Source organism: Podarcis filfolensis (assembly GCF_964270895.1).
Source record: "Podarcis filfolensis genome assembly, chromosome: 2".
Classification (NCBI taxonomy): domain Eukaryota; kingdom Metazoa; phylum Chordata; class Lepidosauria; order Squamata; family Lacertidae; genus Podarcis; species Podarcis filfolensis.
Window position 1 is genome coordinate 22,992,782 of NC_139605.1, and position 27,076 is coordinate 23,019,857.

Genomic DNA, 27,076 nt, shown 5'->3' on the forward strand with positions numbered 1-27,076 from the left:
CAGAAGCGGCTTAGTCATGCTGGCCACATGACCCGGAAGCTGTATGCCGGCTCCCTTGGCCAGTAAAGCGAGATGAGCACCGCAACCCCAGAGTCGGTCACGACTGGACCTAATGGTCAGGGGTCCCTTTACCTTTATATATGTGTGTGGTGGCGTCTAGAAACAAGGACTCTTGTTGTTGTCTTGGGGGGATGATGTAGGTTACCTCTGTCACCACTTGTTTCTTGAACTGGGAATAAGTTAAGAATGAGGCACAATGGAAACAAAACCGGAATTTTATTAACAAGCACTCTCTGAGGGATAAAGCTTAGAGGTTTTGCTACTAAAGGCCCAGAACTTGGTTTCAGTCACAATTCCTTTTACAGATGTAATTAAGAACTTTCCTCATAACTTTCCTCTCTGCTTCTAATAAATCCAATTGCTCCTAGAATGGCTATCTGTTTTATTCTGGCTGTAAAATGCTTCTGGCTCCTTTCTGCAATCTATTACTTTCCCTAAGGAAATTCAAGACATGGTTTGTCCTGGCTAGAAAACCCATAACCACTTAGCTGCTTCCTTAGCCAGGCCCTATCTGCTAGTTAAACCGTCACATTCCACCTTTTTTTTTTTTTTTTTTTTGCTTGCCGCTCACTCCTGATTGGTTGCTTCATCTGTCCGTCACACAAGCTACATCAGAAGGGAGACTGAAGCACACACAAACAACAAGTATCATTGTGCTTTGAGCAGCACTTAAAAACAGGCAGGACTCTTGCACACCACCCAGTTCAAAACTGGTAACCAATGCTGATTGTTAGACCTTAAAAAAAAACTGGTAAATTTTCCAATGCTGCAAACAACTACAATTTTATCACTGCCACACTTTAAGTAACAACGTGGCACACACAAATAAAGAGAACTGGCTCAACTTAAGCGTTCTACCATCAAAGTCCACCATTGAATCAGATAGCTAGTTTTGACTATTGTTTCAGCTCAATAAAGGTTATTAAGGTATTAAACTGCCTTTCTCTGAATTCTACAAACCAGCTCTCCCCATGACCTTTGCAGAGTTTTAAGATGTATACATATGCAGAATAAACAATATAATCTCTAAGAATATCCACAGAGCGCACCTGACCTTTGAAAACAGCGCAGCTAATTTTAATCAGATTTGTATAGCGTTAACCTCTGTGTCGACCTTTGTCGAGCTTTGTATAAATTCATAAACATCGTAGGAAATAACGAGGAACTAAAAGGAGGGGAGAGATCCATAATCCTTCAGCAAAATCATTTCAAGCAGGCTACCCAAGGAGTCACGTACTCCCTTGGCACTTATGGAACAAGTTGCACAAAGGGTGTGATGCGGCTGCATTGCTGCCAGGTTGACTGTCGTTGTTTGTTTGCCTACTAGAAAACCCAATATTACATGGGCCAACACATTTGTTAAAAAGTGATGTTGCACCACAGCTGCCTAATCCATTTACAGAATTCTGCCACGATAGCAGGCCTCTTAAATTGCAGTGTTACAAATCTAAATATGAGTATTCAATCAGCACAACTGAATTGGCCTGCTAACAACTAAGTGCCTTTTGACTCCTAGGAATGCATCTCAATAGCTGAGGCATAGGCAAACTCGGCCCTCCAGATATTTTGGGACTACAACTCCCATCATCCCTAGCTAACAGGACCAGTGGTCGGGGATGATGGGAATTGTAGTCTCAAAACATCTGGAGGGCCGAGTTTGCCTATGCCTGCAATAGTTGGTTCTCATAGCCCTGCCCTCCTAGGTAGTGGTTTGTACAAGTGTACAACAACAATTGAGGTTATTGGTTTGTTTTGTTCTTGTTCCTGTTCTGTATTTTATTCTGTATTTTGTGTTTTTATTCTGTGTATTTTTATGCTGTGAACCTCCCTGAGATCTAGGGATGAAGGGCCGCATACAAATTTAACAACAACAACAACAATAATTTATATTCTTCTTGCGCAAATCTCAGCTAACTGTACGTACAAATTCATTTTAAGGCAGTTAGTTACCCCTTAGCATTTCATCATATTCATGAGGGGGGGAAAGATGGAACTGAAAAGTTGTCACCCTGGGGTGAATGTGTCTCAAATTAATTTGCGGCGGGGAAAACTGCTACACTCAAGCAACTTCCACATCACAAAGGGTAACACAGGTCAAACACAGCAGGCTTTAGGCTTAAGCCAGTGGTTCTCAAAGTGTGTCGTGTGCCACACTGGTGCGGCAGGAAAGAATGGCAAGTGTGGTGGGAAGATTCAAAATAAATCAAAGAAACATTTAAACATTTCAGTATAGTATAACATAGCATGGTATGGCAGCAAAACATATATATTTTGTAGTTGTGTTCTGTTATAAATATTTTGGGAGAAAATATGTTTCTAGAAAATAAGCATCTAACTGCCTATTTCCATGTGGACTTTGTTTTAAACAAACAACAACAACAACAGATTGATTCAGAAATGGTACAGAATAGACTTATGGATGAACACATGTGAAAGTGATACAGGCCAGAAATAGTTAAGTCTTCCATATGGTATTAGCAATGATCACAAAATACATGGATGTAGCATAATCCCTTGCATAATTCACAGAAAGAAGTATGTACAATCTACCCAGCCACAAGACAAAGAGTACAGTAAGCTACCCTTCTCCAAGATATACCACACAGTTTATTATAATTTTGTTTGTTTGTTTCTGCCCCGCCCATTGTGGCTCCCAACAGAATATTAAAAACACGATAAAACATCAGACATTAAAAACTTCCCTCAACAGGGTTGCCTTCAGTGTCTTCTAAAAGTCAGATAGTTGTTTAATTCCATGACATCTGATGGGAGGGTGTTCCACAGGGTGGAGGCAACCACCAAGAAGGCCCTCTGCCTGCTCCCTGTAACCTCAATTCTTGCAGTGAGGGAACCACCAAAAGGGCCTCAGAGTTGCACCTCAGTGTCTGGGATGAATGATGGGGATGGAGACACTCCTTCAGGTACACTGTCTTGCTTCAGACCAAGGCAGCAGACCCTTTCTTCCTCCCACCAAAACATGACACTGAAATCTCACACAAGTGTTTCATCGAAAGAAGAACAATGTCAATTTCAAGCAAAGTACTAGCTGTGGATTTTGAGCACTGAATTCCTAGAGCCAAGCCGATTCATGTTTCCATTATTCAGCATTTCAGAGCGCTGCACCAATGCACAAACACAAAAGCCCACAGAAAAAGCCTTCATTATCAGTTATTAGTATTAGTAAGGAGATCCACCAGCAAGATGAAAAGCGCAAATGATGTGAAGCAACAAGCTTCCCTCTGTCTCTCTCTCTCTCTGGCACGCACACTTTTCCTTTTGTTACTATGGCAATTCGGAGTTCAGAACATCTGCCTTCATTATCCAAGGCTTTCCAAAAAAAGGTGAGAGTGTGTACTTGAAAAGTGGCCTCCTGGCCTATCTTGTTCGAATTCAATTACTGAACAAGGTCGTTCTTAAAGCATTAAGTGAGTATCCTGAACCTGATGCAGGAGCAAGAAATGCAACTGGAACAGAGATCAAGTATGAATTATTAGTGCGCAGGTGAAGCTATGTTTGGGGGAAGCTATTATTGCCCCAAATTGCTTGTGATTTCTCATCAGAGGACATGAGCTCAAATTAGCTCCAGATTATGTGATGGTAAGACTGTAACTTATTTGCCTCCGCGACACAAAGGATGTTGGCAACAGAGAACTGCCAACACCTCCAGAGGAGCCCTGAGAAAAGTGTAAAAGTAATCATTTAAACCACATTAAAAAAAAAAGTTGTAGCTGTCTACTTCTCACAAAATTCAATTTTTATATATTGTACGTTTCTTCATTCCAGCAATTTTCACCAGCTTGTAATTTTTTTTTTATTTTTAGAGAATGGCAGTAGTTTTTGGCCCACTTTAAATTGTGGAGCAAGCGAAATAAGCCATTTTATGAAATGTTCAACCTATTACCAAGTAACACGAAGTTGGATGAAAGCCTTTATTTTCAGAGCTATACCTGCACCTGTCCTATATTTGAACTTTAAATACCGACCCTTCTTCTTTCATTCCTACTCGCCTCCAACGCAGTGCCAACGAAAACAGAAATGGGGTTATCCATAAGAGTCTTGGGCACAAAGGAAACAGCTACACCTGGCATCCCATCAGTAGCTCTTAAAGATGTTAACAGGAGTTAAAATCACGTATTTTTAGGACACAATTGGGAATCATTTTGCGAAAGCCTGGACCCAGGACTCTTAACATTTTTATTATTATTATCGTAATACAGCACTGTATTATGAAGCCTCTGAAAAACAAGCTTCGGAGCTGAGGGAACATCCATTATCAAGGTGCATCGCTCATTACAACTGTTGCTGAACATTTTCCTATATTACAAACAAAAAACAGTACAGTCATACCTCGGGTTACAGATGCTTCAGGTTGCATTTTTTCGGGTTGCAGACCACTGAAACCCAGAAGTACCAGAACGGGTTATTTCTGGGTTTTGGTGGTCGCGCATGCTCAGAAGCACTAAATTGCGCTTTGCGCATGCGAAGAAGCACCGAATTGCAACCCACGTGTGAGCAGAAGCGCTGCTGCGGGTTGCGTACGTGCAGCCCGCACGGATCACGTTCGCAACCCGAGCGTCCACTGTATTAGAACAAAATGCACCCACCCTTTCCAAAGATGTAAAGTCAGATAACATCAGAATTTGCATCCCTTAAATTGTCATATTCTGGTTGCGTGGCAGTTGCAGTTGCCACAGGCTAACACAGCAACCAATATTTTTATAACGTAGTGTAGGTCCCCCAACCTTCTATTTTGCACTGCACCACAGGATCCAACTCCTAAGGGACAAGGTTCCTTCAGCTCCCCCCCCATAAAATATTTGAGTGGGGTGCCCCCCTCCAAGTTGGTGGGCATTGCCATTCAAATAGTGTGTGCGCACCTGGTCATGTGATCAATGTTGAGGGCCGGAGCTTACCTACCCCCCCACACATATATTATTCAAGTTGGCACCTCTGCACTGTACAGGATAAGGTAGGCACCCTCAACCTCAGCCCTCCAGATGTTTTGGGACAATTCCCATCATCCCTGACCACTGGTCCTGTTAGCTAGGGGTGATGGGAGTTGTAGTCCCAAAACATCCGGAGGGACGAGTTTGGGGATGCCTGGAATAAGGTATGCCAACCCATCAGAAATGTGTCTTTTGGCTTCATTCCCCATGCTATTTTTAGTTTATAAGTTACTTTTTCTATCAGCACTAATTGCCAGACTTTTTTATACCATGTGGTCAATCTCACAAGTCTCCAAGAAGTTCCCGTATGTACCGACTGGTCAGCTTGACGTCGGTATCAGAAAAAGTTCTAGAATAGATAATTAAACGGTCATTCTGTGAGCACTTAAGACAGGATGCTGTGATTACTAAGACCCATTATGGGTTTCTCAAAAACAAGGCATGCCAGAAGAATCTCATTCTGTAGAAGTGTATCTCGATTTCAGTAAGGCTTTGGACAAAGCCCCCCATGATATTCTTGCAGGGAAGATGGTAAAATGTAGGCTGGATAAGGTAACTGTTAGGTGGATTTGTAGCTGGTGGACTTACGGAGCCTAAAATGTGCTCACTACTGGTTCCTCATCATCTGAAAAAAAGTGACAAGGTGTGTGCTGCGGGGTTCTGCCTGGGCCTGTTGTTGTTGAATGTATTTATAAACAAATTGGACTAAGGAATTGTGGGGCTGTTCATCAAAGTTGCAGATGACACCAAACTGGGAGAGGTTGCTAATGCTGCTGAGGACAGAACTGGGATTCAAGACGAGCTTAACTCACTGAAAAACTCATTGGCAAAACAAACAAAATGAATTTCAATAAGGGGAAATGTAAGTTTTCTACACTTAGGCAGGAACAACCAGCTGCACAAGTATAAGATGGGGGACATCTGGTTTGCCAGTAGTACATGTGAAAAGGAGTAAGGGCGTCTTAGTAGACCACAAGCTTAAATGAATCCACAGTGTGATGCAGAAGTAGAAAATAAGCTAATGCTGTTCTAGGCTGCATCAACAGTAGTGTTCAGATCAAGGGAGGTAACAGTCCCACTCTATTCTGCCTTGGTCAGACCCCACCTGGAGTACTGTGTCCAGTTACGGGTGGCACAATTTAAGAAGGATGTTGACAAGCTGGAATGTGTGGAGAGGTGGGCAAACAAGATGATCAAGAATCTGGAAAACAACTTTATGAGGAACAGTTGAGGGAACTGGATATGTTTAGGCTGGAAAAGAGAAGAGATGATAGGAAGAACTTTTTGATGCTAAGAGCTGTTCAACAGTGGAATGGGCTCCCTTGGGAGGTGGTGGACTCTCCTTCCTTGGAGAGGTTGGATGGCCATCTGTCATGTTTGTTTTAGTTTAGATTTCTGCATAGTTAGGGGTTGGACTAGATGACCCTCATGGTCCTTACCAAGTCTATAATTATATGGCTTTAGGCATGATCCTTTTGAATGTAACCACTACATAAATTGTGGGCTTACTGCATGTCAAAATACAGGAAACAAGAACAAACTTGATCAAACCATAGTTTCCCGTTACAAATAAGGCAAGCCCTCTGTCTTGGGATGTACTCTTAAATTCTCAGCAACTGTCTACCACTAACTGAGTAATATTCTTGCTTTACCAAGTACCTAACTGTAAATTATCAGTGGTTCTAGGGGTGGAGGGGAAGAATGATTTGATTAATAAAACAGCCTAAGAATATACATCCTAACATGTTAGTAGTGTTTGTTTAAAGATGTAAAATTATTCATTATTAATTAGCTAGGAGTCATTAAAAATATTTTAGAGGTAACGAACAATAAAGAAAGCTGGTTCTTCACTGGCTTACAACTGTTTAGCTAGACAAGTGACGAAGCTATTGATTTTGATGTGTTAGATAACAAAGCAAAGATAAGAATCAAGTAAGTGAATCCAGGATACTAGGAAGGAATACACACCTTTGGATATTTACCTTAAGATTTTATCTGGCCAGATGGAACGATTCCCACCCCCGCATCCCACCATGTGCCGCTCCAGGAGCTCTCTCAATTCTCAAGAGCCAATTTGGGACAAGGGGAGGAAAGCCCATTTGTGCAAGCATAAGTCCTTGTGCAGGCCTTTCAGCTCACTAGGTGAATCCCACCCAAAAATATTTCCATCCCATATATAAACAAGTGGTCGGGGATAACTTTTTGTTTTGCTTGTTATCCACCAATTGAACACAAAGCCAGATTTCTGTCTCTGATCCGGAGGGCACATAACCGTTCCGAGCTGTTTCATAAACACAGAGATGACCTTTCTGCTCCTTAGTCCTGCAGTTGTCAAAGCATAAATTGTTCCTGATTAGGCACAGGAAGTTGCTCAGGACCACTTCCTCCAGTGTCCCTCCCATCTGACTTATCCTTGTGTTCCGAAAGGGCCAGAAGATGATGCCCTACTCCTCGTATCAGTTCAACATCTCTCTGCATATCCTCACCTGCTCCCCCTGGTACTTTGTTTACTGAGGTTGTTGTTTCAAAAGCCTGAAGAAACATCACAGTCCCCAGCCCTCTATAGCCCCCTTTTCCTCTTCTTCAAGCTATAAACAAAACGAAAGCATCGCCAGCGAGGAAGCTTCTTTTTAGATACAGTCGTACCTTGAAAGTTGAATGGAATGGAATGGAATGGAATCCGTTCCAGAAGTCCGTTTGACTTCCAAAACGTTCAAAAACCAAAGCGCAGCTTCTGATTGGCCGCAGGAAGCTCCTGCAGCCAATCAGAAGCTGCAGAAGCCCCGTTGGGACATTTGGCTTCCAAAAGAACGTTTGCAAACCAGAACAATCACTTCCAGGTTTGCAGCGTTCGGGAGCCAAAATGTACAAGTTCCCGGGCATTCGACAACCAAGGTACAACTGTACTGCTACAAAAGTGGCGTTCCCTTTAAATAAACCCAAACTCAGTGGCCCATGTTTTCATTTGACTTCTTTATCTTGGTCCGATACAAATATATTTCAAAACAGAATGCTTTCCAATGGTACTGGCCATTTGGCCTGTTAATTGGTAATTGCTTTAAAACAGCATAAGCAATGTGCAGCTATTAAAACCTCTTCATAAAATCACCTGACAACCTGCAAACAAGAATCAATACTGAATGTTTGGTCTAGCCATGCATGACAATGCATCATTAATTTTTACAGGGAGGCTGCTAACGGTGCAGCAATGCCAACATTACTTTGCAAAATATATGTGTGCAGAGCCAGATACGAACATTAAGATGATCATGATCTACTTAGTCACAGCGCTGGGAGCAAAGTTTGCACATAACCCTGATAACAGAGAAACGGCAGAGCACGTTCACCTGGGGGGTGGGTAAAGTTAGGGGGTGGGAGAAGAAAGTCAAGCATTTCAATGAGAAATGTCTTCGGGAGTGTAAGCTAGGTTAGAAGAAAGCCAAAGAAATGTCCTCTAGTCTGTTACTTCTCAAAGTGCTCTGCTCTCTTATGATGCTTGTGACCCACATATCTGCTTTGATGCTGCAGTTTTTCATTTGCTTTCCAAAAGCGATGCAAATTCTTGAGACCGAGCGAGGAAATGTTGTGGGCATAAGAAAAAGTGCAGCCAGTGCTGTAGGTCTGTATTACTTCCATCACCACATTTTCCAAAGGCATGTAGCTCCATAAACTATGAACCCACAAATCTGGTGCCCCACACACCAACACCTCTGCCAGAATTTGGTGCTAGTTTGGTGCTGATGTTATGAAACAGGATGGTCAAACAATTATGCCTGGAGTTCCTTTGGAGTCCCTAGTGCAGCCCACTACACCTCTCTACACAAATTTAATAATTAATTCAATTTATTATTATTATTATTATTATTATTATTATTATTATTATTATTACTAAATCATCATCTAAGCCAGAACCTGACGCCCTTACTTGGGACAGTGAGGCTGCAGCATCACATACACTTACATTTTCCTTGCCCCTCGCTCCCGTCCCATGACATTTAAATTAGCAGTGAGGGTTTTCAAGGAGTGTAGAGAGAATGGAATTTGCAACCTGCCAGCATTTGTAGCCAAAGGGGAAGGGTGTAGAGTAGGTGGCGGCGGCCTTTGATCAGGCAGAAGGCAGGCTTGGATTTCAGGGGTGGTTAGGGTGACAGCATGGGCTGCTGCTTTCTTTCAAAGCTATTTTGGGAGGGCAAGCAGTGGAATGTGGGGAAAAGGCCTAGGTCAGAGCTTTCCAAACTTTTCATGTTGGTACACTTTTTAGACAAGCATCCTTTCGCAACACAGTAATTCAGTTTTACTAGCAAACCAGAGGTTAAACTAACCCCTTTCCAGCCCCTGGAAGAGCACCGGGAGCAGTCATCACGACACACAGTTTGGAAAGCTATGGTGGAGAACTGAAAGCTACAGTGGCGCACGAAGAACCAGAGGGAACAGAGGGTGAGAAGTAGTATTGGTGAAGGGAATTGGGGCAAGTAATGCACACTTTGATGATAGTTTACAAACAAGATGAATTTTAACAGGGAGAAATGTAAAGTATTGCACTTGGGCAAAAAAAATGAGAGGCACAAATACAAGATGGGTGACACCTGGCTTGAGAGCACTACATGTGAAAAGGATCTAGGAGTCTTGGTTGACCACAAACTTGACATGAGCCAACAGTGTGACGCGGCAGCTAAAAAAGCCAATGCAATTCTGGGCTGCATCAATAGGAGTATAGCATCTAGATCAAGGGAAGTAATAGTGCCACTGTATTCTGCTCTGGTCAGACCTCACCTGGAGTACTGTGTCCAGTTCTGGGCACCACAGTTCAAGAAGGACACTGACAAACTGGAACGTGTCCAGAGGAGGGCAACCAAAATGGTCAAAGGCCTGGAAACGATGCCTTATGAGGAACGGCTAAGGGAGCTGGGCATGTTTAGCCTGGAGAAGAGGAGGTTAAGGGGTGATATGATAGCCATGTTCAAATATATAAAAGCATGTCACATAGAGGAGGGAGAAAGGTTGTTTTCTGCTGCTCCAGAGAAGCGGACACGGAGCAATGGTTCCAAACTACAAGAAAGAAGATTCCACCTAAACATTAGGAAGAACTTCCTGACAGTAAGAGCTGTTCGACAGTGGAATTTGCTGCCAAGGAGTGTGGTGGAGTCTCCTTCTTTGGAGGTCTTTAAGCAGAGGCTTGACAACCATATGTCAGGAGTGCTCTGATGGTGTTTCCTGCTTGGCAGGGGGTTGGACTCGATGGCCCTTGTGGTCTCTTCCAACTCTATGATTCTATGATTTTATGATTCTATGATTCTACTGCGTATCCCAAGTATAACTCACCCATGAATTTCCTGTACCAACTCAAGAGCCTGATCTTCATGGGCCTGCTTTGAAGGTCTGCTACAAGGTTTTGACCCTGAAACCACTTCTGCTTCAGTCTAACACGGTTTGTAAACAAGCTTTTCTGAGACTAATCCCTAACCCTGCAAAAATCAGCTTTTTACCCCAGGAATTGGAGCGTCTCAGTAGCCAAAGATCATTAGCCATATTTCAGGAGCTTGTTGCTTTCGGTACCTTTTTTCAACACTTCATGGTTGCAAATGAAGATAGCATAAATGATTATGGGAAATAAGAGAAGACTCATGTCTGCATGATCACTGAAGTCCCAAACAAGAGAACCACCACTGCACAAACTCAGTTTCACATATACCCCATTGCTCTTCCAAAGAACACAAAGCACTTGTGCAGCACTGAATACAATTCCTAAGGTCCAAAGTGTGATTTCATTTTTTATAAACCTGATCTAATTAAAAGAGGCTCCTCCAGATGGCCTGTTTATTGCACATTCAACATTATTTCCATGCACGAAGCTTATGTGAGGTTACACAATGTCTAATCTATACTGAACACTTAGTCCTATTTGCGGGATAGTTATATGACAATGAGCTTTCATTCCGATTTCACCTTGATTTGTTTGCATGGCTATATGTTTTCGTGATAATTAATAGTTTATTCCTCATTTTCGGTGTATTTCCCTGTCACTTCCCTAACTACAAAAAGTTTTGGGTTTGTTTGTTTTTTAGGTGGAAGTGTTGTACCAGAGCAACAGACTATTTTAATCCATTTTAATTACGCAAACCTAAATTTCTGGTATGCAACTGAATCTTTCCCACAAAATACTGAGTTGACCAAAGGATAACCCACCCATCTCTTGCAGAATTGGCCACTTCCTACATGGTGGCTCTATAGACATACATGAATACATACATACATACATACATACATACATAATTTTATATGTACAGTGGTACCTCGGGTTAAGTACTTAATTCGTTCCAGAGGTCCATTCTTAACCTGAAACTGTTCTTAACCTGAAGCACCACTTTAGCTAATGGGGCCTCCCGCTGCGCCGCCGGAGCACAATTTCTGTTCTCATCCTGAAGCAAAATTACTAACCTAAAGCACTATTTCTGGGTTAACGGAATGTGTAACCTGAAGCGTATGTAACCTGAGGTACCACTGTATGTCCCTTTTCCACATTTCAAACCATGGTCAAGGCAGCTTACAACACAAGAAATACATAACTACAACGTAACGAAAGTAGTTATAAACAATAAATAAAACATTAAAAAATACACAATGAAACAATTTCCACATAAATCACAACAAGATCTAAAATAAGATACAAATAGATACAAATAAACAAGAGCAACAACCCCTGTCCCAACAAAAACCCCTAAACAATGCACCATGCCATGAGCCTGTTCAGTAGCCTCGGCTTTTGTAGCTGGAGTCATTCAGGGCCCTGCCCACCCAGGCCAGGTGGAAAAGGCAAGCAAGGCAGGGAGCAAGTCTTCCAGGACTCATAGCCAAGATGGTATTTCAGCTGCGAAAAAGAAATATGAGGCTACCGAGAAGGCTGATTGGGAAATTTAATCTTTCCTTAAAAATGACTAAATACTGACTTCCGGGTTGGCGCCATCGCCGAATGGCGGACTCCCTCCGAGCTCCGGAGGGAGCCGGCTCGGCAGGGGCTGGGTTTTACCGCACCGGCGATGCGGGGACCCTTAGAAACCACGGCCACGGGGGCCGTGGACTTGGAGACTCGGCTAGCACCGCTAGCGCCCTCCCGACTCGTGAAGGAGCCTTTTTAAAGGCTACGGATCGGGTGCCGGGGAGAAGCGTGGTGCTTTGAGTCCTCTGCCATCCCTGCCGAGCGAAGCCGCATGCCATCCGGCGGAGAGCGCTGACTTCTTCCATTGAGAATTTGGACTTTTAACAACAACCCGTGAGTAAATTGGAAATCGGGTTTAAAAGAAGAAAAATTTTTGGGATTTGAGACGAGCGGGGGGGGATCTAAAAAGGAAGTCAGTCCCCCTCCCTATTGTAGACATTTTAAAACAAGGATTGGGAAGCCAAGGCCCAAAAAGAACGGTATCTTTGCTAAATTAAGAATTCCATGATGGGAAAGTACAAGAATTGTGCTGGAGGAAGAATTGAAGGAGAAGGAAAATGCACCCCCCTCCCTGGGAACCGGGGCGATTGAGGAGTGAGCCTGGTGAAAAGAGCCGGTGATTTTGACAGCTGTCAAAGTAGCTGTCAAAGTCGGAATATTAAAGAGGATTTTATTACAAGGACCTTGCTGGTCAAATTTGTTACAACTTGATATAATTTGTTAAGACTTGAATACAAAATGGCGAAAATACGGAGAATAATCGGATTTTTGGAAACAAAGTTACAACAACCCCCCTAGAGGAGTTTCGGGACATTACAAAGATGGGCGTAAGCCGGGAAAAATACAACACTCCGGAATTTCACAGAACTGGTTATCTCCTGGGAAAGCTGCAAAACGGAAACTGAATCTTGTCTACAGGGTGTTTAGACTAAAAGGAGACAACAGAATACCTTACTGAAGAAGGAAGGGACTGAACGCAAGTTTTTGTTCCTGAATAACAACAACCCATGTAGAGTTACTAAACTTCTGAATAAGAAAGTTTTAGCAGCGGAACAAGAGGAAGCTGGACTATAACCTTGAAAGAACAATGGGGGGAATTTTATAATTTGACATTTTTAAAGATTTAGGAATTAATTTTTAAAGAAAGTAATCCTAGAAATGGGAAATAATTCTGCAAGGAGTTGGGGGAAAAATGGGATTGATGGACTTAAGATTTCCAGGCTGGAAACATAGATTGGAGGATAAGGGAAATTAAACCGGGGAAGGGGAGGGAGAATTAGAATCCAAAGGCTTGCAACTATTTTCTGAATTGGTTTTCTATTTTCTAATATATTTTTTATTTTTTTATACTTTTATTCTGTGTGCTTTTACTTTAATGGGAAAAAAGGGGGACATTGTGGAAAGAAAAGGGGGTGGGCTATGGGGAGAGATCTTTTGCTTTTTTTTTTATCAAGGGTGTTGCATAAGGTTTGTATAAATTTAAATTTGAACAATGGGGTATATAAATTGTGCTTTAAATCAGAAATAGAACTTGTGGAAACAACAATATGAAAGGGGAATACAGTAGGGGTGGGGGAAGGGGGGAGTCCCAGAAAGTGGATGTTTGAAAATAAGGTTCTGAATGTATCTTCATAATTTCTTTTCTTCTCTTTCTGTATTTTGGAAACTTCAATAAATATTATTTAAAAAAAAAAAAAAAAAAAAATGACTAAATACTGGAAGCAACCCATTTTATTTATCTTACTGTACGGTATTATCTACAGTATTTAGAAGAAAAATTCCCAAGTGCCTGGCAGAATACAAAAAAAAAAAAAAAAACAACCAAACAAACGCAGACTATGCAATGAATATGCAGAAGAGGATTTGGAAGACAGCAGATGACAAATGGAACACGAGTTTACAGCAACATAAAACAGCAAATCCTTTCATGTATATACAAGGTTATCACTTGCAAAGCGGCAGGGTAATCCTGCTTGAAGAGAAAGGTTCCAATAGATGACCCAGGTCATCCCCTACCCCGCCAACGCCCCAATCCTATCTGCTGCGGACCTTCTAGCAAGATATGTCAGTAATTCCAGGTAAGAGCTTTCTTAGTGAACTCTGAAAGCTAATAATAATAATAATAATAATAATAATAATAATAATAATAATATATTTGTACCCTGCCCATCTGGCTGGGCTTCTCCAGCCACTCTGGGCGGCTTCCAAAAAAAATATTAAAATACTCTAATACATCAAACATTAAAAGCTTCCCTGAACAGGGCTGCCTTCAGATGTCTTCTAAAAGTCGGGTAGTTGTTGTTCTCTTTGACATCTGGTGGGAGGGCGTTCCACAGGGAGGGCACCACTACCGAGAAGGCCCTGTGCCTGGTTCCCTGTAACTTGGCTTCTCGCAGTGAGGGAACCGCCAGAAGGCCCTCGGTGCTGGACCTCAGTGTCCGGGTAGAACGATGGAGGTGGAGACGCTCCTTCAGGTATACAGGACCGAGGCCGTTTAGGGCTTTAAAGGTCAGCACCAATACTTTGAATTGTGCTTGGAAACGTTCATGAGCTAAACAGCACATGAAGCAATTAACAGCACAATCCTATCCATTCAGAAGCTTGTGTTCAGTAGCGCTTACAACCAGGTAACTGTATATAGGATTTTAGCCGGCATTAACAAAAGCTGCAGTCCTCGGCTCTATTCACACTTCTGTTTACCATGCACTCACTCAGTTTCCAGGGCTGGGTTTTTAATCTGTGCTTAAACAACGTTATCTAAAATGTATATGCATCCCGTATTTTGTTGTAATGCATTGTTTCTCAAACCAGCTTCACATCGATCGGGAGTCCTTAAGCCATTCCCAGTTTGTCTCCGGCCGAGGCCTGAACCCCTTTACAGAAGGTGAAGACATCCCTGCCCCGTGAACACCCACTGGTGTGTACACAAACAGAAACGAACCCGGCACTAATGAAGTTGTGTTGATGTGAACAGCTAGAGGGGAAGGAGCTGTGAAATGCACCAAAAACCAACAACCCTTCACTGTGCTCTAAGGCGGTAACGTGAACACATTCCGACACACACTTTTATTCTTAAGTCCCACTGAACTTTTAGTTCAAACTTCAGCGTTTGAAGTGAACGTGCCTAGGTTCAGGCTGACCAAGAAGTTTGCTTACGCACTACAGCAAAGCAGGTTCCATTTGCAGAGGTATATAGTTCCTCGGATTTGCCTGCAGCTCTTTGGAATGGAAATCATTCTAGAACTAACGTGATGCTCTGCTGTTAAGTGGAAGCTGACACACTTTAAACAATGGAACAGTTCACAAAGGACGCCTGGATGTACGTTCTATAATAGTACGTAACAGTCTCATGCGACTGTCTGGTACCTCATCCCACATTGCAGCTGATGTTACTAAGCACAGACTCCAGGGCTTCAACATCCAACTTTTCTTCCCATCTCCACCCCCTTGCTGTTTACAATCTTCCTGACAAAAAGTTACAGAGAATACCAAACGCTGCATACTACTTTGTAACATTTGGGTTGGCCTAATAAAGGTACAGTGGTACCTCGGGTTACATACGCTTCAGGTTACATACACTTCAGGTAACCCAGAAATAGTGCTTCAGGTTAAGAACTTTGCTTCAGGATGAGAACTGAAATCGTGCTCCGGGGGCGCGGCAGCAGCAGGAGGCCCCATTAGCTAAAGTGGTGCTTCAGGTTAAGAACAGTTTCAGGTTAAGTACGGACCTCTGGAACGAATTAAGTACTTAACCCGAGATACCACTGTACTGCCCTAGTATGTATTGTGGACTTTTTTTCTCATGGGCCAACGTACCTACCTCTTTGTGTTTTTAAACACATAGTGGCGGAGGAAGCCGCTCAGGCGCCTGGGGAGCACACCCTAGGGCGAGGGCAGGGTGAGCCACCCATAGGGGTGGGATGAGGGCAGGGCGCACCATGGAGCCTCCGGAGTCTGCCTGTCTCCTCCCACTCAGCTGCCCTACAGCTGGCGGGGAGGCAGTGGGCGGACTGTTTGGGCAGCATGGAGCCTGTGCATGCCCAAGTCCCCCGGGTGTCTCTCCCAGGAAAGACGTGTGGCTTGGGTGCGCTGCAGGCCCTGCAGTGAGTGCCACCCGGCATTTTGTCACCCCCCCCCCAGTGGTGACACCCGGGGCAGACCACCCCCACCGCACCCCCTTCCTCCATCCCTACACACACGCACACACACTCAACTTCTTACTTCCAACAGGCAACCAGACAAGTGGATATCCACAAGTCTCTTCTACAACACAGAGAATATTTGTATTTAAAGCAGACATATTAAACCACATTCACTGAAACTAAGCTGGTTCTGCAAATGCTGTAATCCGTTTTCAGGGCTTTGTAGCTTGCATAGCGTATTTATGATTTCCAGAAGGTGAATGGAGGTTGCTCAGGTTTGCAAGGTAAGGCAGATTTCCTCAGCGTTTCCCAAGATAAACATTGCAAGAAGTGATCATTGCATCTCATCACCACTTCTTAATTTGCCTAGGGCTGCAACCATGCATACATACACTTACTAGGGAGTAAGTCTCAATGAACTCTGTGGGTCTTACTTCCGAGTAAATATCCTCCAGATATCGTCATGCATATTTTACAACAGTAAAAACAAGGTAATGAATGATACAAAGTGCAGATCAACTTTCGCTGAGAGAACAAGATATTTGTATCCTTTTGTGATGACACACCAGAATCAGCACCACTTTTATATAAATTGATACAAATGGGCGACTAAAAAAAAGTGATGCTTTTGTATGAAAAGTGCCTCATAATGTGCTTTAAAAGAAACTGTGAAAATATTTATCCAGATTTATTACTGACAGTCTCTGTAGCTTTTTCTATAATATACTGCACTTATAGGGGATATTTGTAGAATGATAGCAGAAAGTGGTAATAGATTGACAACTTCTCCCCCTATGTTAAGCCTAAGATTGCATATGAGAAGAAATGCAGATCACAACTAATTCAAGCAAGTTGCAAACTCATAACTGGCTCATTCTTAAAGCAGAAACAACCCAGATTCAGCAAGCCATTTTCCAGCTGTTTCCCCCATTTTTCATGCTTCATCCACCTTAGGTCCTTCATAAACCACAAGGGGGTGTGCAGAAGGAAGAGGAAGGAGAACAGACCTGGAGGCATCTATATCGATTCCCTTACCAACTTGCTGTTCCATGGGTTAACAGAGCAGTCAAAGTCAGTGTGAACAACCTCCAGAGAATACTCCACCTAGCTTCAGTAATCTCCAAAACCACATGTGAGTGTGTGTGTATACTCAGTGCAAATAGCTCCTGCCTTTGAAGATTGCTCTCCGGAGGCCACAGTGGAATACCTGAGTGAAACAGAAAAGTCTGCAGTTGAGAGTCAACTGCTAACAGATTATTATTATCTCATGAAGTTTTGTAAGGCAGAGATATCCAGGAAAGATGTCCCAGTGTTTCTAATTCTGTATAATGAAATGTTAGCAGCATTGATTCACAATGAAGCTAGAAATATAAAGTACAAGAGCAGGGTAAAAAATGGTAAAAATAGCATCGTATGCAAATGACACATCGCTGCCAGACATATGCAATACTATAAATAAACTGGACCTCTGAATGATAAAAGCATAGCCAGGATTTCAGATAACACAATAAATAGATCTAGAAGAGAACTTAACACAGATTAGTGTAGTGAGAATTCAACAAGCATAAGAAAGAGTTCTTGCTTTCATTAACAAGTTATCTGTAAGACATTTGGAATTATACTTGAGGCTTCCTTCTGGTATATCCTGTTCCACTTTCTCAACATTATACAGAACTCTGCTGTCATAATCATTCAGTTCTTCTTGCACACAGCAAGGGACACAATCCTTCAATTCCTTACACTGCCTTTGTCCCAGTCTTTCCCAATCAAGCACCAGCTTGTCCTATCCTTTCTTTGCCCTTTCCCCAAGGCCTTCCCTCCTCCATGGTGAATTGACGCCTCCATCTTCACCACCTTCAGCCACCAAAATGTCTCCTGTTCCCGTTAAAGGCTCCCCCCATATATTCTGTTACAAATTCCAAACTCCTTCTTAGAGCATCTGTGGGACAGTATTGCCCCTCTCCTACTGCAAAGCACTCCCCAAACAATTTTTCCACGAAGCAGTTGGCTCAATCCCATTAATCCTCATTTGTAAGGAAGATGAAGTTTGTCTTACTGCATTCATAGTACTTGCATTTGTGCCTCGCCTTTTCTATTCCACTCCTTGCCGCTTTTGGCGTTTGTTCCTGGTGTCCATCTTTTTGAGCAACTTAAGAAAGCTCTTGAACTTCAGACATGACATGTCACTTTCTTCAATATCAAAAACAATATTGTAGTAAAAAACAACAACCTGAAAGCCTCATTTATCATTACTGAAAGAATAATTCAGAGTAGACGTACTGACGTTACTAGGCATGCCTAACTTAGATTCACCAATTTCAATGCATCTACTCTAAGTAGAACTTAGTTGGATACATGGTATGAACAAGGCCGGCCCAGGACATTTTGCCACATGAAGTGAAACAGAAAATGCCGGGGGGGGGGGTCCTCTGCTCCCACCGTCACTGCCTGAGGTGACTAGAGGTGGCCTAGGGAAGCCCCAGAGCACTGAATGTGGTAGGGGAGGGAAGAAAGAGGCAGGAGAAGAACAGGGGGCAGCAGCATGGTTGAGGCGGCAGCAGGCGACAAACACAGGAGGCGAGGAGTGGTGTACTCCTGGGCCCCCCATATCTACAGTCCTTCACTGAGCCACATGGGTGGGACAGGCCTGGGCATGAGGTGTGAACTACATCACAGAAAAGACCTACAGGATCCCCATTTGTTATTAAATTTACATGTTTTTAGATACCTTTAAATGTTTTGAATTATGGCAGGTTATAAACTTAATAAATACGTATCAATAACTGATCAGTTGTGTATACCATACAGGAAAAAATGTGGGGAAAGAAAACAGTAGACCAGTAGTAGATTGGATGCACTGAGGAATTATGTAACAACTGAATGGTAAATCATTATCTCCAGATATACATTTCTTCGACAATCATTATAAACTAATAATGCCCTGGTATCTAACTCCCTGGGAGTTAAAAAATAATAAAATGATGTATGGATCCAGGGGAAGTGTTGAAGATATAATGGAATACAAAGGGGTTTTCATCCATATCTGACGAACTTGTCTTGCAGTAAAATATATTTTGTTTGGAAGAATGAAGTAAAACTATAGAAGTGATGCTGTACAAATTTCATATGAGAATAACCCCCCCCCAGCCCATCAAGCACTGGTGGCCCACTGGAGAAAGTCTTCAGGAGTGATTGCTCTAACTGCCACAGCCGTTCAAAAATTCAAAATTCACTTCTTAGATAGATCCTCAGGAGCTGCACCTATAAATTTCAACTTAAGGTGTAAATTTCCCCTTAGTCCAAACATCTGTTTCCTCAAGTTATTTTTCTAATGGCGACCCCCAATTTTAAGTGTTCAGTTTCACTGCATTGTCATGAACACACTTGCCTGAAGTGTGCTGTGGCAGTGAAAGGGGATAATAGTAATTATTAAGCAACAGAAGGTTGCTTGATCAGTCTCTGAGGCATCCACAGTTCAGATCACTTCACCTCCAGAAAAATGTGGCGGACAAAAGATCAATGAAAATGGTGAAGTAGATACATTATCTTCCTTATAAAGAAAAGATGAACCAGCTTAAATAAAAACCAGCTTTCTTGGGAGATAGGGAAGAAGTGTCAGGATAGCAAAAAATAATAATACCAGCCCCCCAAAAAAAGTGTAATTGGGGTGGGAGGAGACAATTTAAGAAAGAAATTTTTCATTTCCTTTCAAAATATAAAAACCCTGTTGGTTGGTTGGTTGGTTGACTGATCGACTGTGTTTCACCCTAAGGTCCCAAGATGGGTGACAACATTAAAAACAATTTAGAACAACTTGTCATCCCTTGACAATTGTGCGTAAATGGATTTGAGACCAAGGAATTTCTCAGAACACACAATTAACCTATGGAACGAATAGCCGCAGGAACTTTGTGGTGGGTACTAGATTAAAATGCTTGTTTAAAATAATCAGATGAAACACGGAGAACACATCTGTTAGGGGCTGCTAGCTGGGGCAGCCAGAGTCGCATTAACTATATTCTAGAGACAGCAAGCCTCTGATTACCAGATGTTAAGTACTAACAACAGGGATGGCCATCAATATCAAGCCCAGCTTGTGACTCTCCTTGTGACATCTGGCAGCCCACTCTTAGGGAACGGGAATGCTCAGCTAGATAAACTCTTGGGCAATCCCTGTGCCCTTAAGCTGCAGCTCCACACAGAAACATGAAATCAAGAGAGGCAGGGTTGAAAGCTATCATAAACGTGCAAATACATATAATCAGTAACTATCTAAAATGCTTTCAAAGCATACTTTTCATTTCCACAGTAATATAAATGAAACACTAGCTATGTGACAACATAATTAGCTGTGTCAATAAAGTCAGTGAAACTGGCAAGATTACTTTCCAAATTCTGGAAAATAAGAGCTCTTGAGATTTATGCATGTTAATTCTTACACACTGCCACAAGAATACAACCCATTTGTCTCTGAATGTCTACATTCAATTAGATGCACTTGACAGATGTTTGCTCCTTAACCAGTGATTCATTTAGAAATTTGTAACCATTTCTAGGGTCTACAGTTCTCCAGAACTGCTGTCTATTCATTTAGGGCTTGCATAAGATTTAAACAAATTAAAATTACCATTCCCATTTTTTAAGAGAGTTGATTAAGTAATTTAATTAAATCTAATTACTTTTGAATCTCCATTCAACACAATATCAAAGTTTAATGTGGAGTAAAAATCATAATATTCCACAGGTTATTCCCCTGGCCAACTGTCATTTCTTATCTGCTGGGGGGAAAATATACTGGTCAAACTGGGCCAAGTCAAACCAACTGCAACTCAGTACTTCATATTGAAGGGCCACTTAAAACTTATGTACAGTATTTCCCATACAGAAGGCTTTTTTTGTATAGGAAAAACATCAAAACCTTGAACAAATTTTGATGTGCAGTGATCACTCTTATGTCTATTTTGCTGCATGTACATGCATTGAAGGGGCGAACTGACAAGTTAATTACATTTAGCTTTCATGAGCACTCCGTATCTCCCATTCAGTGTTTTTTTTTTTTTTAAGGAAAAAAGGCAATTTAGATGTTCTGTCTCTTTACAGTGCACAGAATGTAACTTTAAAATTAGGAGTACCATTCAGCTGTCATTCAAAGAAGATTTAAAGGTGCTCTGAATATCTTAAAATGCATTGGAGAGGAATATGAAAAGCAGGTTATGCAATCAAGGAAACTAGTATCTGTTGGACATTGCAGACATCTTGCCCTGGGGGAGGAAAAAGGTGAAATGCGTAATGCAATTTTTCCATTAAACATTTCAGTGATTCAATTGAAACTTAAGTGGCCAACATCCTACCACATATTTCAGAATGTCTTATTTAAATCACCAACATCAAATATTTGAAAATGACTTACTAGGAGATCTGCCTGGAGGTAGGACATATTGTTAGCAATTATTCTTCCACCTGAACTTTATAAATGCGTGCTTCGGAATGTTATGTTTCAAATTAATTGTACTGCTCTCTTTGTAACTAATTGCAATACATCCTAACTGTATCCCCAGAATGAGTGTTGCATACATCTAGTAATTTAATGTGTTATTTAAAACAAGTCACACCAAGGTCAGAATCATATATATATATATAAAACATTTGCCTAATGATACTGTTAATTTACCGAGGAAGGAGAATCGACACTGTACACAGAACAAGGGAAAACTATTGCAAAATATGACCTAGCACTGCCAAAATGTGTCAGCATTGTCATTCAGTTTTTGGCACTTATTCCCTCCAGATTTCTGGCTATTTGTCCCTGTGCAATTCTCATTTAAGAAGTGTATGTAAACAAATAAAACAGTAGGTAGCAAAGATACTCTATACATTTTTTAATGTTATAATCTGAACATCTTATTCTAGAATATACATCTGGGCCACTTTTGCACATTACACTACAATAAACCATAGCTTAGAACAAACACAGTGGCTCTGGAGTATGTTCTCGGCTACAGATCTTGGTTAAGAAGGACAGATCTTAAACATGATCCAAGCTTCAGACAACACACTAAGCCAAACCTTGGCTTAGCTACCATCCCACACTGAGCTGAAAAGCCCAGGAAAAAGCAAAGCAGGCACGTGCTCTTCTCTGGGAGCCAGCACACTTTTGCAGTTGCAAAATTTTGGTTTACCATGATGTGTGAACCAGGCCATGTCAGTGAATCTGAGTGGAAGGTTTAAAATGATCTAACACAGTGATTCTTAACTAAGGCCATAAGCTCCCCCAGGTAGTGACCTATAAATTTGAGGGGAGCATTCAAGGGAGAACAAATGGAAGACATCAAGAATTTGAGGCAGTCCCTTGAAATGGCTTCTGGCAGCTAGCAGAAGAGAATTAAACCTCCTTTAGGATGAAATCTCATATCCTAGTTCCGCATGGTGAAGAGGAATTAAACAAGATTGCTCCCTTCCTGCTAGGGGCTAAAGACCAAAACAAACAAAAATAATCCATCAATTTACAATGATACTAAGTATGGAAAAAGGAGAAACAAGTTATCAGAAAAATGCCAATCAAGCTCAAATAAAGACTGGCTCTTTTTTAAGTATGGAAGACCCTACTGGATCAGACCAAAAGCTCATCGAGACCAGCATCCTGTTCTCACAGTGGACAACTAAATGCCTGTGGAAAACCCATAAGCAGGACCTGACACTCTCCCATCCTGTGGTTTTCAGCAACTGGTTTTTCCCTTCTCTGTGTACAGGGTGCAAGAAAATACCACCTCATTATTTCCTTTTTCCTTACCTCTGCCATCTCTGCATTCCATTGGCCAAGATGAATTACAGGACCATCTATTTAGGCTTATTTGGGGCAGCAGGGGCAGAGAGGGGATTCAGTGATGATGTCATGTATTTGATGGGTGGCAGTAGATTAAAGGCTAAGAACCACTGCTCCAACTTAACCCCTTATGTTGTCACCAATTACAAATTAACCCTATCAAGAAGACCATACAGTTCCACAACCGTTGCACAACAACAAAGTGGGTCAACTTTGGAAGTGTACACACAGTCCAAAGCATATACAGTGGTACCTCGGATTAAGAACTTTATTCGTTCTGGAGGTCTGTTCTTAACCTGAAACTGTTCTTAACCTGAAGCACCACTTTAGCTAATGGGGCCTCCCACTGCCGCTGTGCCGCGGCTGCACGATTTCTGTTCTCATCCTGAAGCAAAGTTCTTAACCCAAAGTACTATTTCTGAGTTAGCGGAGTCTGTAACCTGAAGCGTATGTAACCTGAAGCGTATGTAACCCGAGGTACCACTGTAATAGTGGTTTGACTGCTTAAGACAGAGATGGGGAACTTGATAAAAATCAATATAGAACCACTTTGCGTACACACACACAAAAATATGCACACACACACAATTGGCTACTACGTTATATGATTCCATTTATATTATTTCTATACTGTATCCCATTATACATTTATAATGTATAATGGGATACAGTATAGAAATAATATAACACACCTGCTAACACAGGCATAGGCAAACTCCGGCCCTCCAGGTGTTTGGGACTACAATTCCCATCATCCCTGACCACTGGTCCTGTTAGCTAGGGATGATGGGAATTGTAGTCCCAAACATCTGGAGGGCCGGAGTTTGCCTATGCCTGTGCTAACTCAAGGCAATGGCTTGGATCCTAATTTCTAACGAGCAGAAGTCAGCTCATGGAATATATCTGCAAGCGGCAATGGCGATGGCAATTTTTGCCACTTCCTTATTTCCCATACAGTCCTTGTGCCCTCTGGAAATCTGATCCAGAGGATTGGGGGACCCTCACCAGCAACATGGCAGCTAGAAGCTGCTGGAGCAGGGGACAGGAATATGTGGAAACTGTCTCCTTTTAAGCATGCAAGGAAAGAATGACCCACAGTCTTGAGTATTTCTCAAAAAACCGGTATCTGCACTGCGTGGATCAATACATATCTACAAAAGCTGCCTCTGCCCCCTCCATGAAAATTACCTCCTCCTCCCATTCCAAGCCAATTTTGGTTTGGAGAAGCCAACGCATCTTTTATGCACCGTCTTCCCTCCTTGCTGAAGCCCACTCCTGGGCATCTGTCTCTTTGTCTAATTTGCAGCATGACAGCTAAGAAAGTGACAAAGATAGAACAATCAGATCTGAGCACAACAGCGCAGGATGTGACAAATAAGAAAAATAGGAAGGTAGAAAATGCAACTGTCTCTATACTAATAATGTGAGGCCCAGATGGAAGGAGAGGATGGGGAAGAAAATAACTTCCGAGCAATGGGTCACAATGAACCTCCACCTCCCCTTCTCATGTCAAACACTGAAGGGGACAAACACACCCTCATGCCAATATAAGGAATATTCCTTGCAACTGAGAACAGCACGCAGGCACTGGCCCTCAGCCAGTCACAGCAGGGACCTTATAGCTGAAGGGAGGCAGAAAAACCGCTGTGAAAGCTGAGGAACATGTGCTCTGAACTCAATTGCAACCCCCCCCCCCACAAAAAAAGAATAATTTTGAAGGCAAGGGAGTAATAGTTGGGACCAGAGGAGCAGAGAGAGGCAAGTGCCCTCCAAGACAAGTAGTTCACTCTGCCCCACCCCCCATTGTTGGACCCTACTCATTACTTAGAAGGAAAGGCACATTTCATATACAAAGTATAAGCATTATCATACACTAGAAATTCAAAATATCTGAAGCATGATTACTTGAAAGTCAATAGGGATTACTGACAAGAAAATATATTCAGGATGGGAGAGTTAAAGTAATGTATGCCATTATTTCTGTTTCAGAAATCCACCATGTGGGACACAACTCACCTCACTCCCTGAAATGCATTTTTGTCCGTTCTATGCACACCTCAAAAAATTAGGTGTGGATCACAGTTGCCCTTCATCACCAAAAGGTGGGAAGCAAATTAATTTATCTAAGAGGCTGGTTTCCTTTTGGTAGCAAGTACTAAATTTAGGGACTTAGTTTTTCTATATATTTTACGTTCACTATTGTTGCATCAAAATCCATTTCCAAAGCAAGTGCAATCTAAAGACGTGAGGATTCGGAATCAAATCATGTTTTTATGAGCAGCTGAGTGCACCTGCAGTCATCTGATTAGAGACCTAGCAGCTACCAGCAAGCAGGTGAGGCATGGACTTCCTTCATATAGATTAACTATACTTAACATATACATATAGATTAACTATATACTGTACTGTATTTGCAAATCACACTACTGTACTAAACACCCACATGACCAGAACCTGGTGATCTCTAATTAAGCAAATACCCGGAAGGTGCAACCATGTGTGTTTTAAACCAGGAAACTAAAAAACAGGAGGTGCTGTTGTTGTTTCAGGGAAGAATTGGGGCAGTCTGTAGAATAAGTAAAATGAGCAGGCTTTTGAAGAGCCACACTCCCAAGGGAAGGGGAGGCAGCCCAAAACTTTAAAAGTGGCAGGTGTCATTTACCATGTCGGGAAGAGGGGGGCAAGTATAGCCATGAGATCACATTCATAATTTTTATTACTATTATTATTATTGTTTTAGACAACCATTCTTTAGACACAGAATGATCAAACCGCGGTAGGCAACCTTTGCAAAGGAAAAAGGGAGAGATTCAGTACTGGAGGGGGGGCATTATTTATTGCTGGTCAGTTCATCCAGAGTGGAAAAATATAAAGCTATTTGTGCAGATTTTCACAGATCCCAGTTCAGGATCATTATGCACCACTCCCCTCCCAGGGAATAACGAATTGCTAAACTAAGGCTGCCATCGCACTTGGGGGGCAAGTGCCGCCGAACCCAGTAAGGCTTACTTCCGAGTAACCCTGCAAGGGCGGTGAGGAAAGCATCCGTTCTGTTAACCCTGCTGGTGCATATACTGTACTATATTGGAAGCGAGCTGGCTGCCTGGCTCCTCGCTCGCTTGCAATGGCCGGCTGTCCCTGCACCAGCCCTCCCATCTCTCCCGAATATCCCCGCCGACCCAGAGGGCGAGCTCCTGCGGCGCGACATAGGGCCCACCCCCTTCTCTCTCCGCCCCGGTTCTCCACAAGGCGCGAGGGATGGGAGGGGGGCGGCTAGAGAGTAGAGAGAGAGGACGGCAAACAAAATGGAGACTTACGCTCACTCTCTGGCAGCTTATTGCGCGTGCGCCATGGAAACGTCAGGCGAGGGCTGGCAAAGAGACAGCGGCGGCTCGCGTTTTGGGCAGCGCAGGCGCACTCACGCTAGAAGAGGACCAGGAAAAAAACCAAAAAACGACCGTCGACCCTTTCTTGCTGCTCCGGCAATGCGCGTGCGCAAAAGCTTGCGCGCCTTTTTGCCTGCTGCCTCCTTGGTCCGTCCCCAAGTTAGAACCGTGATTGATTGATTGATTGATTAATTGTATCTGAAGAAGTGTGCATGCACACGAAAGCTTATACCAAGAACAAACTTAGTTGGTCTCTAAGGTGCTACTGGACTATATATATATATATATATATATATATATAATAATAATAATAATTAATAATATATTATTTGTACCCCGCCCATCTGGCTGGGTTTCCCCAGCCACTCTGGGCAGCTTCCACAGAGACCAAAAATACACTAAAATGTATTGAAGAGTGATTTCCCCTCCTTTCTGTTGGTGGTGAACACGATTTCATTATAAATAATATTTTTTATTATTATTATTACATTTATTTCCCACCTTTCCCCAAGGAGCTCAAGGTGGTTTACATAGTTCTCCTTCCTCCGTTTTATTCTCACAACAACCCTGTGAGGTTGGTTAGGCGGAGAGACTGACTAGCCCAAGATCAGCCAGGGAGCTTCATGGTCAAGTTAGGTAAAGGAGCCCGATTCCCCAGGTCTTAGTATAGCACTTGATAACTGCTATACAACACTGCCTCTCCAGTGGACGTATTACAAATGGAGATTGATGACTCCATTGTTTGCGGAAGATACTTCCTGGTTATTGTTCACATGCACACA

The 27,076-nt window shown here is 42.4% G+C and overlaps 1 protein-coding gene across 3 annotated transcripts in view; it reads right to left on the reverse strand.

Annotated features, from left to right (window-relative positions):
- Positions 1-26,385, reverse strand: part of FHIT (fragile histidine triad diadenosine triphosphatase) — a 1,042,494-nt gene extending 1,016,109 nt beyond the window's left edge. For all 3 annotated transcript variants that reach the window (XM_083602596.1, XM_083602595.1, XM_083602594.1), the window contains exon 1: positions 26,226-26,385. The gene's annotated coding sequence lies outside the window, so the exon portion shown is untranslated. The remainder of the gene's footprint in view (positions 1-26,225) is intronic.
- Between the last annotated feature and the right edge of the window lie 691 nt (positions 26,386-27,076).